We start from the raw sequence: 23,080 nt of genomic DNA, 5'->3' as shown, positions 1-23,080 counted from the left end.
ATCGCAAGAGCGACGTACCGTGCTAGATTCCTGGGATTCTGCATAAAGAAGAGTGAGTGCCCTGCTGTTCCGCCGTCGTGGGGGCACGTGAAACGCGTTTGCAAACTTTTAAGGTCTGAACTGTGGAGACAAGTAAGGTTATACACCGACTGGCTACGTGCTGCGTGTTTTGCGCGCTACCCGGAATGGATTGCTACAAGACAGTTTCATCACCTCAGAAGTGAAGCTGCGAGACTGACGGAAGTCTGGTGGAACGTGAACCTGAAACGGATTGTTGCTAGCTCGAGGAAGCATAAGAAACACGAGTGCAGCAAAGGTGGTTTTGTAGTGATGGGTGGGGCTTCTGTCCCTTCCAACATCTCGAACTTGCTTTAGAAGGGTCCCAAATTCGGCCTGGAACCTTGTGTTCCCCCTCATGAGCTAGTGGGCCTAAACCGCCGCATAGCCGAGAAGGCAGCTCAGGAAAATCAGGGACGTTGCCTTTTAGATGGTATAGATTGTCTGGCGAAGAATTTTAAAATTAGTAATCAAGACAAGGCAAAGAAATGTTTGAATGGTATTGTGAACTTTTTTTCTGATAATGAGCTTTGTCTTTTGCAAGCAGATAAAGTCACCGGCTTTGTGGCCATGCCTAGAGCCATGTTTAATGAGAAAGCGTTGCAAGCGGTAAAGAAAAATTTCGCAGCAGTAAAAAAACGTGACTCGCAGATTAAAGGCAAATTCGTGGATTTTTGTAAGCGTTTAGAGCTATTCCCGCTTGCTAAAGCAATCTCAAATTGTGAAAGTGGTGGGTTGCAAGTGTTTTTAAGTGTTAAGACCCATAAACCAGATGCACCGCTTCGTACGATTGTAAGTGAAAGGGGCACATGGCAGATTAATGTCAGCAGATTTCTTCAAAGAGTGCTGAATGACCTCTGTATTAATGATCCTTTTATAGCAAGAAGTTCTATGGATGTTGTACAGTTCCTAAAGGACAACCAAGATATAAGGTATGCCTTTTCGATTGACGCTGACGACCTTTTCTATTCCGTTCCGCACCAAGAACTATATTTGACGCCGTTAGGGAATGTATTGACGCTAACGGACCAGTTCCATTTCAGAATGCTTCAGGGATGACTGTAGGGAACTTTTTAGCGCTTTTAGAATTTTATCTTTGTAGTACTTTTATCGCCTTTGACAATGAGTTTTATCTGCAAAAGAAGGGGATTTGCATTGGGTCATGTGTTGCCCCGGTTTTATGTGATATATTTTTAGCCAGCATTGATCACCATTTACACGATCATTTTAAACAATCTAACACTGTGTTCGAAAAGTATTTCGTTACGTAGATGACTTTTTAATTGTTCTAAACATACCTAGTACCATTCCCAATGAGGATACACTTTTGAGTGTACTAAATGATTTTCAAAACCATGGCAGGGGGCTCACTTTCACGTACGAACTCCCAGTTGATGCCTGCCTGCAATTCTTGGATTTAAGAATCAGGTTCTTGGATAATCACGTTTGCTGGGCGTACTCACCTAGAGCACAAAAAGAGCTGTTGCCATATACGTCATCCCATTCAAAAATTGTTAAGAGAGGGATCGCTAAACTCTGCTTAGAGTCTGCGCTCCGAAAATCATGTGTACATGATATGCAAGATAGCTTCAAGTGTCAATTGGAAAGGCTTGAGGCAGCTGGTTTCCCTGGGTCCGTTGTTGTCTCTGTTGCAGAAACGCTCTTGAAGAAGTTGAAGCCCAGAGCTGAGAAGGAGGCAATTATCCCTCCGCAGGCTAAAGTAAGGCCTGAAGTGATGCCATACGTGCACAAAATATCCCATGGCCTCAAGAAGGTGGCAAACCGGCACAACGTGCCGTTGGTCTTTTCAGCCCCTAGGAAGCTTGGCCAATTGGCCCGACGCATCACCGGGGATAAAAAAAAAAAAAAAAAAAAAAAGCCCGGGTGCAAAAAGAGGCATGGGAACCGGTTCGCGGAATGTGCCACTGGCGTACTGTACGAAATTCCCCTGACGTGTGGCAGATCGTACATCGGGCAAACAAAGCGTTGCATCAACGACCGGCTCAGGGAGCACGCTAGAGATCTAAAGAATAAGAAAGGTGCTAACCTTGTTGCGCACTGCGCGCTGCCACAGTGCTATGCGACTCGAGGCAGGCGGTGAAAAATTACGCCAAAGGCAGGATAGCGAAAGAAGCTGTACGCATACTGCAGGCAACCAAGAACGACGATGGCAGCAGACAAGTGAGAATCAAGTGGTTCCCGGCGCACGCGGGCGAGGCGTCAGACCGCAACGCCAACCATGCACAACGAGACGGCACACGCCGAGGCGCGCGCGCTAACGGGCCGCACCTCGGTCGACTGGCCGCTGTGGTTCAGCACCAAAGACCGAATGACAGACTACAACGAAATAACCAAGGTGTTCCGCCTAGCTCGCAGAACTCTTCCACCCCCTTGCTCGGGGCTCAGTCGAGAGCAAGCCGTTTTATTCAGACAGCTACAGACGGGCTCACTCCCCAGCCCGTCGCTGATGCATAGAATGTATCCCGAGACGCACCCGACAAACAAATGCAGTCTGCCGAACGGAGACGGCCGGCTTCGCACACATGCTGTGGAATTGTAGCAAGTACCAGGAAGAGGCTAAGTCTGGGAGGATCCCGCCGCGACTGGAAGCAGCCGCAGGGAGCGGCAATCAAGAGGAACAACTCTGGGCCGTCAAGCAGGTCATCAAGGCGCTGGCCCGGCAGGGAACCAGCGAGCCGGCCACGGCGAGCGGGGACCCAGGCCGCGCGGCCGGTGCCCAGAGGACGACGTAGGCCCCGTCCGGAGCGCGTGCGCGCGAGCGCGCGTTCTACTGCAGGCCCCGAGTAAACGTTTTACCCATCCAATTTATAGAGGATCTATAGACGATGGCACTGGCTTCAAAAAAATGACATCAGGGCTTCTCCTAAGTTCTTTCCTTCCTCCATGTTTGAAAGCATGTTTAAAAGTTCCTCCATGTTTGAAAGGGTCAGTGCCTCTTCTACGACTCCATATTTGAGCCCACGCAAGTGTGCCCCGCTTCTACAGCGGCTGTCGCGTGGCGTTCCTTGGCGCGTTCAAGATAGGGATTGCAGATAACAGTAACGCTCCTGAAACGCTATGAGAAGGGTGGGCCAAAATATGGCGGAGTTGTCTCCACCCTTCGGGGGCGCGCGCGTCGAGGCACCCTAACAGGTGGTGTCGTCTTCCTTTGGAGACACTTCACCTCTCTTGCTTTCGCAATCTCCTTGGCTTAACTACAGCTAAGCCACTGATTTTTTGTTTTACCTTGTTTCTCTTCCGCACCTTTTGTAATGAGATGTGTTGCCTGTAATCTGGATCACGTTTGTCCGCAGTTTCGTTCTGTCTTTTTGAAGTAAAGGCAATAAAGACAAAAAAACTCGTCGTGACGCTTTTCTTTCCTTTATTGCCTGTCACGTCAGTACATACCAAGGAGTTTTTTTTTTTTTTTCAACCTCCTTGGTTCAGAACAAGAAAACAGAAAACAAGACACATTTTCGTTTTATAACTTAACAGGCACACTGATAATAGAAGAAAGCAATGTTGCGTTAAAACACATGTGAAAAAAGAAAGTCACCATGATCGAACCGATCGAACGACTTTTTTTTTTTTTTTACATGAGTTTTCGTGTAACAGCAGCCGAAGTGTGGTTGCTTTTAGAATGTCTGTATATGCTTTTGTTTCTGGCTGTAGAATTTAGTCGGCAATCAAGAAAAAAAAAAGGTCGAAACGCAGTTCTTAGTTCGAATCCCGCTTTCAGCACTAGTGGTTTTTCTTTCTTTCTACTTTCATTGAGTTTGCCCGTTCTGGGGTTTTCTACGCAGCCCCCGATTATTTCCGATACGTGGCTGCTCTACCACTGCATCGATGGCTTTTTTTTTTCTTTTTTTTAGGTTTTCTACATCGAACTAGCTGTATGCCCTTTCGTTTAAAACTATAGCACTCGTACAACACTTGCCGGACGTTCTATTACCGGCTTTCTATAGACCATTTTATTTAGGAGGTCACCATTTTGAAAACGTGGCGCCGTCTATGTTCTGTTTTTGTCCCTAGCGCCATGCTGGTATGCGCGCACACATTTGTCGTATGCCCACAGTGCAGGACGGCGGTGCCGCATATAAACGTTTCTGTTCTGGTTTTGTGTGTGTTTGCGTTAGAAAAGCTCCTGGATTACGGCAAAGCATTTTCTAGCAGTACTGCCGCCGTTTCGTGGAGCGGTGGCCGGAACTTCGGCAGATGACGGGGTCGGAGGTAGTGGCACTCTTACCGGCGTTCCGATGATTGACGTAGGCAAGCGGTTTCTGTTGAGTTTGTGAACTAATGCACTACAATTGTCGCACTGCTATCTACGACGGCTGTCGAGGAAGCGACACAGACAGCGCCAAGCTTCTTTTATGCTATTTAATTGCGTTCGATAGACTACGATTGCCAGCCAGGATAACACAGCTATATCATGAATGTTTACGTTAGCGGGACTTCACTTTGCTTCAGTACACTTGGTGTGTATATGCGATTTTTATTGTTTGATGAGTCCCGATACTGAACTCGTTTCGTGAAAGCTGACCGGTATACAATTCACGATTTCGAACACGTACTACAGTGCACAATTCTCGGCGAGATACGTGTCGTGCCAAAATCAAGCGCTCGATCCTCTGTGCGCTCTGTGTTTCAGCTGGTTATCAATGAGATAAATACTCACTAACGAGCAGATCCAGTGATCGGTACGAGATTGTTTACTCAGCTAGAGCGTGTAGACACCGAGCGAAATCAACGTCTAAACTTGTTGGCGTCACGTATGTCACCGTCGCTAGTTTGGGGATTTGGCCACTGAGCGATCAATGACCGTTCTCTCTGCCTCGTTTTTTTTTTTTTTTTTTTCTTCTCGTACGTAGCGTCCTCTTTTCACTTGATGAAAGGGGAGAGTTTCGGCCGTAAATAACTCACGCTGAACAAGTGAAGTTAGATCAAAGGTTGCGCGGCTACTAGCTACGCGGCAGTAGAAATTCGCCGCGCCTCCCTTTCTTCTATTGTGTTTTGGCGAGCACTTAGAGCGCTTGCAGTCGTCTCCAAGTTATGCTTTTTCACACGAGTTTTCTAGGCTTTGGTATCTTGACTGGGGCAGTTAGCGCACTCTTGTTTTGCCAAGGCCCATTGTTTGCAGTAATAACCATATTTTTAAATTGCTTCCTCGGTATGTAGTTACGTGATATAGCATGCAACGAGAATTTTGAAGTGTTTTTTTTTTTATTTCTCTTCGCTACTTCCTTCCATTGCTCTGATTATGAGCCCTTGATACTTGTCTGCAGGGGACAAGCTGTACAGCCATTCAACTGTTGTCACTGACTGGAGTGACGACATAAAGAAGTGGCCACGCGTGCAGATGCCACACATTATTTTTTACCTCCTTGAGAAGAAAGCATGTGACCTCAAGGAGGTGAAATCATTCAGGAGCACGCCGTCGCTCGTCTTCATCGGACGGAAAACGATGCAGTTGAAACAGATCGCACCCGCACTGATGCCGCGGCTGTTGATGCTGTGTACGTACACGCGGGATGTTTCACCAGCTTGACGAAAAAGCAGTCGTTCCGAACGTGATCACTTTCACTACACTCGCATTTATCACTGCTATGATACTGACTACGCTTCACGTGCAGAGAATTCATTGTGAGGAGCTTCTTGCTGCTGTCCGTGAAGAACCTCGCTAGAATCAGGAACATCTGTGGCACGGCTCCAAAATTTTGAAAAAACACGTCCAGGCACCGCCGCACCTTTACGTAGGTTTGAATGCCCCTTTTCAACTCGGAAACTCGGACACTATCCTTGACGCCTTCAAAAACAAATAACTCATTCGAATTACTAAAAAATGTAGAAATAAAAATGTTGAACGGTGCATGCTTCTGCGTGCCAGAACGACGCTTGTGCGTGTATGAAACTGCTCAATTTGCGCATATGTACCGAAGTACAGCTACCAAACCTGCGTCCTCGTATATATACGTCCAACCCTACACTTACCACATTGGTGCAGTGATCTGCGCTTGACATTCTTCAATTACATTTGAATCGCATAAATTTTCTTATTTTTATTAACACGCTTATAGATTTGTTACATCTTGGCGTATTCTTTTTAATGAATTCTCTTATTTTCTTACCCGGTTTATTCAAAAACCTTGTTAGAATTGCAAGAAATAATATTAGTGGCATCAATGATGGTGATGGGGCTATTATTTTCGTATCGGGCGGTCACAATGAATGTGTCCTAGCCTAAATATAAGTTAAAAAAGGAAAAAAACAAAAAGATGTCCGCACAATCCCATGTGGAGCAGGTTGCTCGTCCTAAAGCTTTACTCGCGGACAAGTTTTTCTGGCTACAGAGCCAAGCCAAGGCTCTGCCTAGCATATCTAACCTCATGTACAGTTTCGGTTTCAGTTCCGCCTTTGCTTGAAATAATGGCTTGCGAGACTCCAGCGACGCAGAAATATCTTTATTTAGACTATTTAAGGTCTAATCGAACGTTTCGCCACATCCAGGATTTTCTCGCCTGTACTCTCGTCTACCAGCTTTTGCGCCGGGGGCTTGCGGTCCAGCGCAGCCACATATGACCAAAACTTGCTTAGCCCGTTTCTTCCAGCGTTGGTCAGTGTCTGGAGAAGTTGGTTGTCGCTAGCTATCATTTTGGTCTGGACAAGCTGTTGCATTCTTCTTTTCTGCCTGATGTATTCATTCTAGGACGCCTGGGAAGCATCGGGGGAAAGGCGCTTCACCGCTCTTCGGTGGAGGCGGTTGGCAGCTCTCCGCGCCTCGAGGGCAGCCCGCACCTCATCATCCCACCACCTCTTCCGTCGATGCGCCGGCCAGCGATTGGCCGATAGCTCGTGCGCTCTCATGATGCGGTGAGGCTATTCAACGTACGCCTCGTACGAAATCGGTGGTGTCTGGTGTATGGTGCTGGCCTCAAACTGTTGTGCGACTCACTCGCAGACCATCTCCGGCAGGTACCACCTCGGCGGTTTTGGTGGCACCGTATTGCGTTTGCAGTAGTTGGACGCCGCGAAGGTCAGCTTGAGGCGATTGTGGTCGCTGTCCATACTGCGTTCCCCTGCCTTGTCAATGTGGACACCAGTCAGGTGGGTCACCAGCGTCTTTGAAATGAGTGCGTAGTCAATGCTGGAATTGCTGTTACGCACACGTCATATGTGAAGTCCCCATTACAGTCAGCCCGGATGTTCGCCACGTCCAGGGAGAGTACTTCTGCCATCTCCAGTAGTAATGCTCCGTTGTGGCCCTGGTAGACATCGAGAGGTTGGATGTAGCCATTAAAATATCCTACCAAAAGCATTTCTCTATTAGCTGCCCAGCGGGCCACGTCTTGGATGCAAAGCGAAACAAGTCTAGCTCACGCCAGCCCATGAACTAGGCATTCATTTCCTGTGCCGGCCCCTGATCCGCCGGTGTGCCGCCCGCATCCGGAGCACGATGAAGTTCCTGCGACAGTTCCTGGATCGCGTGAGGGCCATGTATGCCACGTCATCGTTGTTGCTTTCACGAATGCAACTCGGCGTGTAAGGGCATGAAATATACCGACAGTGACTCATCTGACTCATCTCTAGTGGCTGCTCGCTGTCGACTTCGCAAGTGTGGCACAGCGACCGCGTACTTCTCATGGGTTTGCCTTTGCCGATCAAAATCTGTGGGCTGTGCAATTTCCATGAACGGCACTTCGTTTTTCTGCGTGTCACGATCTATGGCGACGCCGATTTCAGAAATTACAGCTTTGTCATCTAGCCGACTTCATGCTCGCTACGCTGTCCAATTTTTGCTTGCGAGTCGACAAGTGAGTCGATTCCTGTCAATTCCCCACTCTCAGCTGGAACCGGGTCACTTACAGCTACGTGCATCGGCGTGCTGTTCACCTCGTTTGACGGCGTCCCTGCGCTCTCATCGTCGATGGAGCCGCGCGCCAACCGTTTCAGCTGCCGGTGACTCTAGCAAGGTAACTCGAGATTTTCCTATTCGAGGCTCGGTCGGCTCGCTGCTGCGGTCATGTTGCTCAGCCGCTTCCCCAAGCTATGTTTCACTCTCCAGTGCAAGTTCAATTTGCTCCGAGACTTCCTGACTGTTTAGCCATTCGTATACAGCGTCTTTCAACTGATACGCGAAATACAAATACGATCTCATACAGTTTTCCTTGCGCTGATACCCATTCCGAAGATCTTGCGGCGACAGCAGATGTTTCACTAGTAATGACTCTTTCAGTTCATCGTAGTTTTTCAAGCGGTCGACTAACAAGTGCTTGATTTCTTCCGACTCTTCAGTGAGGAGAAGAGTTACGATTTTCTGTGCCCAACTATATCTCGCTCAAAGCGCTTCCTTCTGCAGACACGCTCGAAATCTGCTAGATACTCTGCCATGTCCTTGGGGATGACGAACGGTTGCGGAATGTCTCGCGGTCTCGAACCGTTAGCCTGAAAGCTTCATGCCTTTCCAAACCCTTTTTATGTGCTGAAAGCTCCAGCTGCATCAGCCCCTTTAAGCGAGCAAGCCGCTTTTCTCTCTCCTCGCACTCTTGGCGTTCTAGCTTTTCGGCTTCTTCGTGTTCTTGGAGTTCAAGCCTTTCACGCTCTTCCTCCTTCATTTTTCTCTCTTGAATATCATCCCAGGCCTCACTGGCTTCCTCAGCCATCACTTCCTGTGCCCGCATGATCTCAACCATTTCCTTTTTTCTTTTTGTTGTGCTCAAATCAGTGTCCAACTCATCACAAATTTGGAGTTCTCTGACCTTGTAACTCTCCATCTTTCACACCGGCCTCTTGCTGTTTGCCCTTTCAGTACATGTTTGACGTTTGCAAACTCACTATAGCAAAACGCGCGCAAGTATTTCACATAGTGCCTTGTTTACCCTCTTAGCATCATTGGTTTTCAAACACTTAATTTTCACTTGGCTTGAAACACGCAAGGTTAAAGGTCCACGGAAACGGCCCCCAAGCAACCACTGATAAACGTGTTCAGTGTGTAGAACACATCCTTTTGAGCATTAACGCAAAGTATAACTCCTTGGAACAAAGCCAGCGATTTATTATTAATTTTTAAAAACAGCGTTTTTTGAAATTCGCGGGCAGAGAGAATGTCGCTTGGCGGTGTCGCATGGAACTATTTCCTAGTCCCGTGACGTCACAGGTCGGTTGACTGGCAAGGCTTGCTAAAGCTGCCATTCGCTGCGGTCACTGCAACCATGACGTCACGGACACACTTCCGGTAGCTGCGAAAGTCGTCTGCTCGTGCGCTGCTCGAACTTTGTGCGGGCTGTTACACAGCTCGCCGCCCTTATCGGTTAGGTGGCCATTGTCCATTAAGTGCAACAACCGAAGCGACGCAGGGATCGGCAGAACGAAACTGCATTTACAAATATCTTATTTATATAACGTGGTTTCAGGAGTATCGGAGTGTCGTCCGACGAGGCGTCAACAGCACGGTCAAGCACCGCACGATGGCAGCACCTCCTCGACCGCCGTAAACACCGCCGCTGTGGCCCCTCCTCCCGCATACCGTCCGCGAACGACACGGCGGATCGTTAGCACCGATGTCCGAAATAAAGCGTGCTAAAATTTGTTGGCGTCTGGAATACTGAGCCGAATATCAAGTATGAAGCCCTCGTGAGGATCGCTGACCAGCAGCAAATTGCTGGTAAGAGCGATAGCCGTGATACAAGCTAGCTTCTGCTCAAGCCAGCTGCCGCTGGTGCATTTCGGCTGATCCGATTTGCTCGTACTAGCTCTGCGATTAATTCGTCGGCAGAGTTATCCCAAGCATCCTTGGCCGACCATTTACGTGTGGCCGACGTTCGGAAACTGGTCGGCAGCCTACTTAGTCGGCTATCAAACCACGGCAAGCGGTCGGCCCGGAGGTAGCCGCCAGCCATTTCGGCAAGTAGTTCGCAGCGGGCTTTGGCCCGACTCTTTGGGCTGACTAAATGCCGGGCACGGCGCCAGGTTAATGGCAAGAGTGCGGCAATGCGTCGGCCCGACTGTTGAGGCGGTACATTGAAAAAAGTTATGAAGAGCACGACTGCTACTTTTTTTTTAAATTTGCCTGTTACTTGGCTTTGGTTTTTCGCGATGTTATGTAATTTGCGCTTAGTATGGAACAAAATGATACATGCTATTTAGTGTAAATGTTTTGTTACATTAATTAATGCTATTGTTTGTTTAACTTGTCGCTCACATTTTTAGTGAACCTTATAGCTGTTAGTAAAATTATTTACTGAGTTCTGATAAACAGCAAGCCACAAGGTGACCTCGATTTCATGTGTAGATCATGTCATTATACTGTTTGCTTATTACGAAGCGCCGCTGTAGGTGATGTAACATCAGTTATATTTTGGCGCACAAGCTCCCGTACACCCAATTTAGCCCGTATCACTCGCTGAAATGCGTCCGCTATACGGCAGGGCACTTGAGTAGACGCAACTTCTCATTGTAAGGGAGGAGAAGGCTATTGTGTAAAATAAAAGAAGCGGACAGAAGAGAAAAAGCACACGGGGGCAGAAATTATGCGTAGGGCACTGGCAAGCCTTGGCCGCGGCGAACGCTCCGGCAGGCAAGCAAAGAGACAAATTCTAAAAACACTACTTGCAGCAGAAGAGAAATGCGTACATGGAGGGAGACCCGGACGAAACAAACCGACCGCGCGCTCGGACGTTTCGAAGGAAGGGCGGAAAAGAGGGGGGAAATGGTGGGAAGGGCGGGAAGGGCGGGGCAACTGTGTCACCCCCGCAGCTCGAAAGTTGGTGGCGAGCGAATTCCTGACTGGGCGAGAGAAGAGATGTGTACACGCCGACTTTCAAGAGAGCATGCAGTTTTGTGGTATTTGTATACTATTTTTGAAGCTCTTTTCGAACAAAGTTGTCTTACGATCAAATACATGAAGAAAAAAAAAGCGAAGGAAAATGATTATTGTCTAGGTTATTAATCGCATACTTTTTTTCTCAAAACAGTCTGGTAAAGCTAAGAGCCGCGAGAAAACGGGCCAGCGTCCTTGTCATTTGGTTTTGTTTCTTTGCGTGTGGCCCATTCATCCTCTTTTACGACCTGCCGGGGTGGGACGGGCGGCTCTTTTCATTTTTTTTTTTCGGAAGTCGGGGGGGGGGCGCATTTTGCGCAGCCAGCGGTCCGATTCTACACCGGACACTACCCCCCTCTCCTCCCCCGCTTCTTGTCAACAGTTCTTGGAAGACTCGGCAGACTCGGCAGCTTGTGCTCGTGGGTGCGTGCGTGCTTTCAAGTTCATTGCAGAAGTGTAGAGCGCGACCAAGAGACGACCTCGAGCGCGCGAGGACGCTGTACGTGCGAACGAAATGTTGGAAATGTAAGCGCGTTTTCCAAAGTTGCGCGTTATTAGTTAAAATTACAAGGCAGTCAACTTTGTTACCTTCAATAACTAGGCGTTGGACGGTTGGACAACCAGTCCTCTTTTTCATTCGCATTTATATACTGTCAGGACAAGTGACTGTAGTAGTTTTCAACCGCTGTATCCTTTCAGTAACTCCGCCAAGCCATCCTGCCATCCTGAAATAACGCGCTCCTCCGGCGCGTTTGGACACAAAAAATCGAAGATACTCCGCTTTTTCTGTTTTTTTTTTTCCTTTTTCCTTTTTGCTCAAAGAATGGGAGTGTGGTTTCATAGGAACGAAACAGGTGATTTTTATTTATTTTATTAGTATTTCGCTTTTGTTTTACAGATTGTTTTGAATTATGGCTTCTATACTTTCTTGCTTGTTACTGTCCACTCCTGGTCCGCGAGAGACATATTTTCTCAACGCATCCTGCATATCAATATGAGTTTGAGACCCCTATGTTAGACAGAGATTGAAAATTACGAATATTTATTGAGAGCTACACGAGGTACGCGCAATAAAAGAAGCTAATTGAAAAGAATTCTTTCCTGAAGCAGCTGCCGCAATTTCGGGTTTTTGTTGTGGCTTGCAGACTAATAATATGGAGAACTTTTAGTTTTAAGGCGTGAACATGTATCGGAAGTGATTAAAGCGAATTATCTATCGTACGTACTAAGCCGAGGGATCGCTTGTAGAATAGCCCTGCATATGGAAGGAATGCTGCATAGGTCCAGGAACTTAAGACTTCTGCTTGAAAAGTACCGGGATATGAGAGTAGAAACGATCATGACGTCATAGGCGTGAACTTCAACCATTTACATAGCAGGGAACCAAAGAAACCTTATTGATAAACATGGAAATAGCAAAGCACACTGGGACAATAAATAATGTTTCGGTAAAACAGCAAACAGTACCGAACATATAAGGTAGCGGCAAGAAATATATAATGCAGTGAGTTTCTGGTCACACGTTGTATATCAATAATGCGCAGCTGCAACAGGACTCCCTCGGGAGCTCTGACCACCTAACAAATTTCCAGACAGTCGATTGCTCGATCCTTTTTGCTCACACATATACGCGTTAGCCGCAGGCTTGCGTCTTTCAAGACAAAAACAGAGTTCAAATCACTTCGATGTACAAGTGACCTTCCTGAGGTGGATGCGCCGCGTCAACAACCTCCGGATAAAGCTTTGCTCTCCAAGAACTAACAGCTGGCTATATCTAGGTGAGACGCACTAGCATGGGGAACAGTAGACAACGGGGTCACCGAAAGAATACGATCGACCGTGTTCCTATTCTGCCAAATGATCAATCCCACGGACTTCACTACACGTTGTTCGAACGCTTCGCGCGGCCTTCCACTGTGCGACGAAAAAGCTCACGGCGCTAGGCAGCGGAATGTCCAAGCTGAGACGCAGTCCTTAAGGACACGTGTGTGAGACTCGACCTGACCAAAGTTGATACAGTGCGGATCAATATGCCAGCTGTAAAGCCTGTCTTAATTTGGTGGGGATCGAATACGCCACACTCAGTGCCCCACCGAAAGTCTCTTAGAGCATGCGGGAGATTGGGTGCAACAGGCGTCTCCCACTTCGCATACGTTTGGCACATCTGTATAGGGGCGCAGAATAGCAGAGCGCTTCGCAGAGATTAGATACTGCTATGGCTATCCATGCTCCGTCTACAAACATCTCCTCTAACTATGCGAACACGTGCGCCTGTTTCCCCTGACCATGCACTACAAGCATCTGCCTTCTACTTCCAAGCCAGTATAAAAGTTAAGGCCGCCCAACTTAACCTATGTGATCCACTAACTCGGATACCCAATAGCGCACAACAAAGGGCATAATGAAGACAAGGCGGAACCCAAATAGGCGCCACCACCTAGCTATAGTGAAAATATAATCAAAGTAGATTGACTTTGCAAGAGGAATACACAAGAAAACACGTGCTAAGCCATGCAGGGTCGTATCATTGGGAGTGTCGTGACGCTGGGGCTACGTCGACCCGGCCTTCACTTGGTAGCGTGCAGAGACTCGGGGTTGAAGAAGGACTGAATCTTCGAAGTTGGTAAAATATATACAAGCAGGTTTAATGGCACTTTGAGAAAACTTATTTACAAGATTATTTACACGAAAAAGAAGGGTACATCAGCAATATGGCAAGCGTTAAGAGTTCATAGCGAGAAGCGACTGGATGAGCCGTTTACCCAGGGCCCAGAGCGACATTTCGTGCTCTGCAGCGTCCTTAAAACCCCCTATGTCCAGCCCCTCTCTGAAGATGCTGACCAACCAAATCCAGGGCACGCCCCTCAGATATCGGCATCCAATCGAACACATCACTGCACTGATGGTCTGAAGCACTGACTGGCCCGGCATTGTTTCGTTGAGCCGGGTCACTTGTTGGCGGGAAAAGCTTGGGAACGGCGAGGAGGTACATTTCTATTCTTCAGCCAAGAATCGATAGGCAGCTGGTTCCGGCAAGTGGATTTACTTCTCAGAAACCCAAGTGCACGTGGGCGCCGCATACGCTCCCAGCATTGTCCGTTTTCGACAATTGCAAATCTTTCCTGCATTCCCGGGAAATCATTTAATGGCCGTATGCGTCATGCTCCTTTCTTGTCCTGCACGTCAGCGGACATGTCACTCTGTCCTCTCCTTTGGATAGGAGGCATTCATCACTGGAGGATAGCACTTCTCGACTGGAAGGGTGAACAAAAGAAAGAAAGCACTTCCTGCTATTTCCCGCAGGGGGACGTTTCTTTGTGTTTTTCCAGACGTTCTCTTGACAGGGTCAATTTGGCATTTGCAGGGTGTCCACAAAGCAAAACAGGCTTACAAAAAGGATTTATGGAAACAGGCTCACTTAGAGCCATTGGACCATCACCACATATCCACAGCACTTATCCATGCCCACAGGCGAACAATAGAGCGCGCAAATGCGGATGCATGGTCGTAACAGCCTCCTCCCCCGCCAGAAGAGTCTCGGAGGGCAGCAGTCGCAGCTGCTGCATGAAGAGACGACTTAATGGCCTGCACGTGAACGCTTGAAGCTCGCTGTTGCTTGTCGCGTTGTCTTGATTGTCGTAGGCCAAATTGCTCGAGCTGTCTGAAACTCAACCACATGTCGAAGCAAGCACTCGGCTCCCGTCTGAAGAGACCAGGTCAAAAGAAAACTGCCATTGTTGTTCGAGAAAAGCCCACTCTCAAGACGTTCAGGACCCACGTATTCCTAGAAAACCAAACGTGCTGCTTTACATAGTCACACATATACAAGCGCACGAGAAAAAAAAATAAAAACCTGATTATCAATTTGGATACATGGTGAGGAACACCTCGGACTGCTTAGAAACAGCGGCTAAGAACGTCCGCATTCCCATTTAACTTCCCCTTTTTGTATCTTATTTCAAAATTGTACTGCTGTAAAATCAAGCTCCACCTAAGAAGGCGACTGTTCTTCGATGTCGCAGTTTGCAGCCAAGCCAGGGGACAATGGTCCGTCTCTACGGTGAATTTGGCCCCTCCAAGATAGCACTTCAATTTTTGAATGGCCCATACAATGCAAGCGCACTCTTTCTCTGACGCGCAATAAGCCCTCTCTCTAGAACTCAGTTTTCTGCTCAAGTAGAGCACGGGGTGCTCATTACCGTCGTCATCTCTCTGGCAGAGAACAGCACCTAGCCCTCGATCACTGGCATCACACTGGACCGTGAATTCTCGGTCATAGTCTGGAGCTCGCAATACCGGACGGCTAATCAGCACAGCCTTCAGGTTTACGAAGGAGGCTTCCTTTTGTTCGTCCCAGACTACATTTGTCGGTTCTGTCTTGCGGAGAGCGTCGGTCAGAGGGCTAGCCAAAGCTGAATAGTTAGGGATGTAGTGATTGTAGTACCCAGTCAGACCCAGGAATGCTCGAATTTCCGTCTTCGTGCTCGGCCGCGGGTAGTCTGCTACCGCAGAAATCTTAATCTCGCTGGGTTTCCTGAAACCTTGACCTACATTGTGACCCAAGTAGTCCACGGTCGCCCTTGCCAGGCAACATTTCTCGGCCTTTACGGTTAGTCCAGCTTGACGCAAAAGGCTCAGTACAGCTCTTAGATGTACCATATGGTCCGCCCATGAGTCGGAAAAAACCGCAATGTCGTCTAAATAAGGCACCGCGAATGTTTCACACCCCTTTAAAACCCTATCCATGAGTCGGGAAAAACAAAATGGAGCATTTTTGAGCCCGAAACTCATCATTGTTGGCTGGTAGCTGCCCGTCGGAGTGACGAAAGCCGCGTATCTGCTGGCGCGTTCAGTGAGCGGTACTTGCCAGTATCCTCGAGTAAGGTCCAGCGTAGTCACATATGCCGCTCTACTGACCTGTTCTACTCTCTCCTCAATATTCGGAATAGGATACACTTGATCCCTGGTGAGAGAATTTAGCTTTCGGTAGTCTACCACAGGCCTAGGGTCTTTACCTGGAGCTTCTACTAAGATCATAGGCGAAGCATAATCGCTTTCCGAGGGTTTTATTACTCCCAATTCCAGCATGCGAGTTACTTCCCTATCCAGAATTTCTCTTTGCCTTGGAGAGAATCGGTAGCACCTTGATCGCACTGGCACGTCTGAAGTCAGCTCAATATCGTGCTCAGTCAAATCAGTCCTGCCTGGCCTGTCCACGAAGCAGGCCTCAAACTCTGTTATTATTTCGCCCAGATCGGACAGCTGGGATTTCTTTAGTTCTCCTCTCTGCTCCGTCTTTTTGAGAAGCTCCTGAGCGTTGCTTCCTTTTCCGCTGAGGCAAATCAAGTTGTCCCCATCTCCTCGGGAAGGTTTAAAGTTAGATTTACCACGGCTTCCCTCTGCACATAAGGCTTCATAAGATTGCAATGATAAATGCGCACTTCTTTACGCCTACCGGGAATTTTCATTGCGTAGTTAGTGTTAGAAAGCTTTGCAACGACTTCAGCCGGTCCTTCCCACTGTACTTCGAGCTTATTCTGCCTTGAACTTCTCAGCAACATCACCTGGTCCCCGATACAAAACGTCCTTTGACGGGCTGTCTTATCATAGTACACCTTGGAACGAGCCTGGGCTGACTTCATGCTGGCCTCAACGAGTTCCTTAGTGTTATGTAAGCGATTCAAGAGGTTCAGAATGAATTCTACTACTGTTGGGTCTTCTCCGCGCCCCTCCCAGGCTTCGCGCACCATTCGCAAAGGTGAGCGCAGTGACCTTCCGTACACCAACTCGGCTGGGCTAAATCCAGTGGATTCGTGCGGCACTGACCGCAAAGCGAAAAGCGCTGCAGGCAGGCAGGTATCCCATTCGCGCTTGTTTTCATAGCACAGTCCCCTCAGGACTCGTTTGAGAACAGAGTGCCATCTTTCTACGCTGTTGCTCTGCGGATGATGGATCGAGCTATGCACTACCTTAATGCCGCATCGCTCGAGAAATGAGGTGGTGAGGACACTCGTGAAAACGCTACCCTGATCACTTTGGACCTCGGAAGGGAATCCAACTCGTGCAAACACTGACAGCAGCGAATCCACTACACTCTCGGACGTCACCTCGCGCAGCGGAACAGCCTCTGGAAACTTTGTGGCTGGGCATAACATAGTGAGGATATAACGGTACCCTGACTCTGTCACAGGAAGTGGCCCAACTACATCTATTACTAACCGGTGAAACGGCTCGGTAATGATTGGTACTAACACCATCGGAGCTTTCCACTTATCTTGCGCCTTTCCAACCCGCTGGCACGTGTCGCATGACCGTACAAAATTTTCCGTGTCCTTAAAACATCCAGGCCAATAGTATTCTTGCAACAGCCTCTGCTTTGTTTTCTTTATTCCAAGGTGACATGACCACGAGCTGCCATGGGAAAGTCGCAGTAAGTCTCCGCGGTACTTTTGGGGAACGACTAATTGGTCCCGCTCTACTCCGCGCTTATCCTTGAATAAGCGATACAGCACTCCCTTTCTCATCTCGAAAGAAATATTGTTTGCTGTCTTAGTGGCGCGGTGGCGCTCCCTTATCTCCTGTATCTTGGGATCATTGGCTTGCTCTATAGCTAAGTCCTCTCGGGTTCCACTTAAAAGTCTCGTGAGATTACTAGACACTGGCGGCAAGAGGTTACTCTCAAGAACGTCCTCATTCCGCGTCTCATCAAGCTCACTTTCAAGTTGACATATCTGAGATGCCTCGCTCTCAAAGTTTTCTGACCTGCTATCTTCCGCATTTACCACTGTTTTAACTGCCGTTTCCTCCGCTGTGGATTTTTCTGGAATGAGCAGTGTAGCTAGTTCTCGCGCCTTTGAACGTGTTAAGGCTTGCACAACTCTGTCTCCGAAAAGGATGCCCCTCTTTCGCAGCAGCATGTCCGATTTGTTGGAGAACAAATACGGATAGCACTTAGGAAGCTTTCCTGAAACGGCAGCCTCGGTTGTTAATTCGCCGAAAGGGCCCTCGATGACCACGTTCGCGATCGGCAAGCACACACTCTGTTCCTCAACTACCTGTCGGATCCATGCACACTGTCCTGTATAGTCGGAAGGCGATACATACGCCGGATGGACAACATCCATCGTTGCGGCCGAATCGCGCAGTACCTTGCAAGGCTTCCCGTTGACTACTAGGTCATGCAGGTAGGGTTCTAAAAGCTGCATATTTTCATCGCAGTCCCTGACATACGAGAAAGCAATCTCTTCTTTCCGGCAGTTGACGGCAATGTGACCCTGCTCATTACACCTAAAGCATGTGAGCGGCTTCCTAGCCTCAAGCTTATTCTTTGTGTTCTGCACGTTGGTCACTTCCCCACTTTTCTCACTGCCGTCCTTTCTAGGGAATTTGCCTGAAGAAACCTTCATTTCTTCGTTTCCAACTCTAGCAAAGTGCCTTTCCTGACGGTTTTTCACACTGAACTTGGGATTGCGGGGCCTATCCACTGCTGGGTTGCTGAATGGTCGGCGCGAAGCATACTCCTCAATAAGTTCGGCAGCTTCAGTTGCCGACTTAATTTCGCCTCGGTCCTGTAACCAATTTCTTTCTTTTTCTGGGAGGCAGTTATAAAACTGCTCCAAAAGAATTCGCTCGACTACAGCGTCCCTATCACTGTAGGAATCTGTGCTCTTTAGCCACTCGCCCAAATTTACTCTTAAATTGTACAGGAATTCAGGGTAACTCTCGTCCCTGGACTTAGTAGCGTTCCGAAAACGTTTTCTGAACGCCTCGGCGCTAAGCCTATACTTTCTCAGAAGGCAAGCTTTGACCTTCTCGTAGTTGTCCGCGTCCTCCTTGCTTAGCCGCGCGACAACCTCCGCTGCCTCGCAGGGCAGAACCGTCAATAATCTCTGAGACCAAGTGTCTCGCTGGAAGGACAGTTTTTCGCAGGTTCGCTCAAAGTTAGCCAGATACAGACCGATATCCCCTGATATCACATATGGCTGCATGTACTTTGACATCTTGAAATCTGCCTCCTTGTTGAGACGAGGTACCGCTAGCTGGGGACAATCGCCCGACCTCTTGCTCAACTCTAGTTCTAATTTCCGGAGCTCAATTTCTTGGTCCAGCTTTTTTGCTTCTCTTTCAAGCTTCACGTTCGTGCTCCCTTTCCTCTTTTTCCCTCTCAAGTTCACGCTCCCTTTCCTCTTTTTCCCTCTGACGTTCGCGCTCCCTTTCCTCTTTTTCCCTCTCAAGTTCACGCTCACGCCTCTTTTCCTCTTTTTCCCGCTCTTTCTGCTGTCTGAGCTGCTCCTCCTTTTTTTGGGCGATGAGGTTCCATGCTTCACTGAGCTCCTCATCATCGGCTCCCAAATCTGTGATTGCCTTTATAATCAAAGGTTTTCGTGCCAAACCACTTGTATCAATTCCCAATTCCTCACACAATTGCAACAGTTCCGGTTTCTGCAGCTTTTGTAGGTCCATGATCGCTCCGAGTGTCGGCTACTTCCAAAACAACAGTGCAAACTACCAAACCTAAAGGCGTTTCAACACTTTTTACCAGTTCTAAAATCTAACCCTGTTCTAGAACCTGGTCCACATCAGAAGAAAAGCCAAGCACTCACCCACACATGCGATCGATGTTCCGAGCTGCCCTCTTGTTGGCCGATTGTTGCTCCTGCTTGTTGCTTGAGATGCCACCTCCGATCACCAGATGTTGTGGCTTGTAGATCCAGATCCCACCTCCAGTCATCAGATGTTGTGGCTTGTAGATTCAGATCCACCTCCAATCACCAGATGTTGTAGCTTGTAGATCCAGATCCCAACGCTGGTCACCAGTTGTCGTGACGCTGGGGCTACGTCGACCCGGCCTTCACTTGGTAGCGTGCAGAGACTCGGGGTTGAAGAAGGACTGAATCTTCGAAGTTGGTAAAATATATACAAGCAGGTTTAATGGCACTTTGAGAAAACTTATTTACAAGATTATTTACACGAAAAAGAAGGGTACATCAGCAATATGGCAAGCGTTAAGAGTTCATAGCGAGAAGCGACTGGATGAGCCGTTTACCCAGGGCCCAGAGCGACATTTCGTGCTCTGCAGCGTCCTTAAAACCCCCTATGTCCAGCCCCTCTCTGAAGATGCTGACCAACCAAATCCAGGGCACGCCCCTCAGATATCGGCATCCAATCGAACACATCACTGCACTGATGGTCTGAAGCACTGACTGGCCCGGCATTGTTTCGTTGAGCCGGGTCACTTGTTGGCGGGAAAAGCTTGGGAACGGCGAGGAGGTACATTTCTATTCTTCAGCCAAGAATCGATAGGCAGCTGGTTCCGGCAAGTGGATTTACTTCTCAGAAACCCAAGTGCACGTGGGCGCCGCATACGCTCCCAGCATTGTCCGTTTTCGACAATTGCAAATCTTTCCTGCATTCCCGGGAAATCATTTAATGGCCGTATGCGTCATGCTCCTTTCTTGTCCTGCACGTCAGCGGACATGTCACTCTGTCCTCTCCTTTGGATAGGAGGCATTCATCACTGGAGGATAGCACTTCTCGACTGGAAGGGTGAACAAAAGAAAGAAAGCACTTCCTGCTATTTCCCGCAGGGGGACGTTTCTTTGTGTTTTTCCAGACGTTCTCTTGACAGGGTCAATTTGGCATTTGCAGGGTGTCCACAAAGCAAAACAGGCTTACAAAAAGGATTTATGGAAACAGGCTCACTTAGAGCCATTGGACCATCACCACATATCCACAGCACTTATCCATGCCCACAGGCGAACAATAGAGCGCGCAAATGCGGATGCATGGTCGTAACAGGGAGGCTGGATCAATAAACAATCTAAGAACACAGATGTGGGAAAGCTGGCACCTGTGTGCACTAGGCTTTATCAGAAGTTTCACGCATACGTTAATTAGCTATAACTTTAGGATGAACAAGATGTCCGAGATTATTGAGTTAATAGTCTATCCCGACATCGGCACGAAGCCGTGTGTGACGCATGCACGTACGCACGCGCGCACTTACGCACGTCTGCAGTCGCACAGAGTAAATTGTTCCACGACCTTACACAGTGGTACGATGGAATAGTTAATAATATTTGAAAGAAGAAAATAAAAATTAGGTGGACGCTCAAGCTTCCCCTTAACATTCGACGGGATACAACGCCTTCTCATTCTTCTCTCTATCTCTCTATTTCGGTGGACAACCGCAGTTAATTGTAAATTGGTTATAGGAAAGTAAAGGCACAGCATCTGTCACAGATCCCGGTGGGAACCTGGACCGCATCTCCATATTTACTACCACATTCCGAATATTTCAGACAAAACTCGACGATACTCAAGCGAAAACCGGGTTAGCGAGGTGGCTTTTGGACCAAATGAGCTGTAACGCTTCGCATATATACATATATGCTGCACTCTCGATAGACGAAACTCGGGTATATTGCCGACATGAGGGTAAATGGAACAGCTTGGGACAAATATTTGCCCGCCTCAGTTAAAACACGGGGATTAGGAAAGCTTTATTCCTGATATATCAATATGCCGAGGCCGACTGTCTTTATCCAGAACACAAATGTGGTCCTGATAGTTTTCAAATAAAAATGAAAGGCACGCAAAGAGCCGATCGCCCGGACGATTCGCCTGTCGAACATATACTTCCTGCGAACACAAGCATTGTGCAAGAAGTAACCTTTGGTTCTTTTGAGAAAATTCAAAGGGATTGCGTTTTGAGAATCCCGCGCAACATGACGAGGATCGATCGGCTCCTGCACCAGTGGCGGTCTACATTGTGTTAAATTCTTCAACGTCAGCCTCACACGCAGAAATATGGTATGAAATGGCAGAATATATATAAAGTTCCTCGAATCCCCTTTTCCCCAGCCGCGTATTCACTGCTGCTATAATATATCATTAAATAACATTGTGCATATCAAAGTAAAGTCTCCTGCAATACAGCAGGTTTCCCCTCTACGTTCCATGAGGCAGTCGGCTTAGCAGAAAAGTGGAAAATTCGTATCATTGAAACAGCTATTTTTATGCAACATTGAGTTATACCGCGTGCATGATATATATTGACACTATATCATTTGAGCCTGCTGATAGAATTATACATTGCGCAACAGAAGGTGAAATTAACTGTTATTTATACATATTTTGAAATAAAGCTTTAACCGCGCGCTAATTGAGCCGCGGCGGGTGTGGTACACTCTTTAGTTGATCGCGAGTTGTCATGAACTTATACTTGAATTTGTTAACTGGTAGGCGCTGATTGTCTGTTTGAAGCATACTTAGTATTAAGTGCCTAAGATTTGCGCGGTAACTGCTATGAACCTACGAATGTAATTGTCCATTTTTTTTATGGTTAAATGGTAACCTTTGAATTTAAACAACCTCATCATAAAGTTAACCTATAACATAACCCTAAGCAAACCCACGGTAAACCGAAGAGATCACGTGCCTTTAAGGTTTATATGTTAACCGTCAATTACTTTTGCCAGTGCCCTCGAAACCTATCAATACTAAACGCCCTTAAATTCGTTTCTCAGCCTCCGTGAGTTTACATTTCGTACGGGGTCAAGAAAAGAGGCGGTGAGCTTTTATGAGCTTTCATCCGGATCCGGTGCACTTTGCCCTGCGACCTTCTACTGATTTTCATGCATCCCTAAAACAAATGGACAAACTATATTTTTGTCAGAAACTTGCAGCAGTTACTATGTGGTTCAATCGGTATTTACCAGCTTGAGCTCAATGTCACGGGCTTTAGTCGAGCTGCAGTAGCCGCATTATGATGGAAACCAAACGCGAAAACGGAAATGTGGTTTGCGATTAATATGCCAGCCCGAGGGACTCTAAATAACCCACGTACTGCTTTGGGAAGTATAAATCCGCATGGACTATGTAATCTCTGCAAAAGCACTCATAATATACAGTGCTCTGCAACTTAACCGTCTTGGAAAATTTTCCAAGACGGTTCCGATAAAGTTGCTGAACACTATATACGTAGCCAGGTCTTGCTATTTTGGCTAAATGAAGCTGCAGGTGTTCTACTGCCCCACATTTGGTTTATGTGTATGTGGAAGATATTCGGTTAAAAGAACATTACATACATTCACTTCAAGCCATATTTTTTTTTTTTCATGCAAAGAACTACAGCCGCTGGTATCAAGACGAGGGCTCTACAGAAGCCGTAGAAAAAATAAAAGAAAAGAAACTGCCTCGACGCTT

The sequence above is a fragment of the Amblyomma maculatum genome, chromosome 1 (assembly GCF_055883805.1).
Source record: "Amblyomma maculatum isolate TAMU_Amacu chromosome 1, ASM5588380v1, whole genome shotgun sequence".
In the NCBI taxonomy this organism is placed as follows: domain Eukaryota; kingdom Metazoa; phylum Arthropoda; class Arachnida; order Ixodida; family Ixodidae; genus Amblyomma; species Amblyomma maculatum.
The sequence above is the reverse complement of the archived record's forward strand: the minus strand, read 5'-3'. Positions refer to the sequence as shown.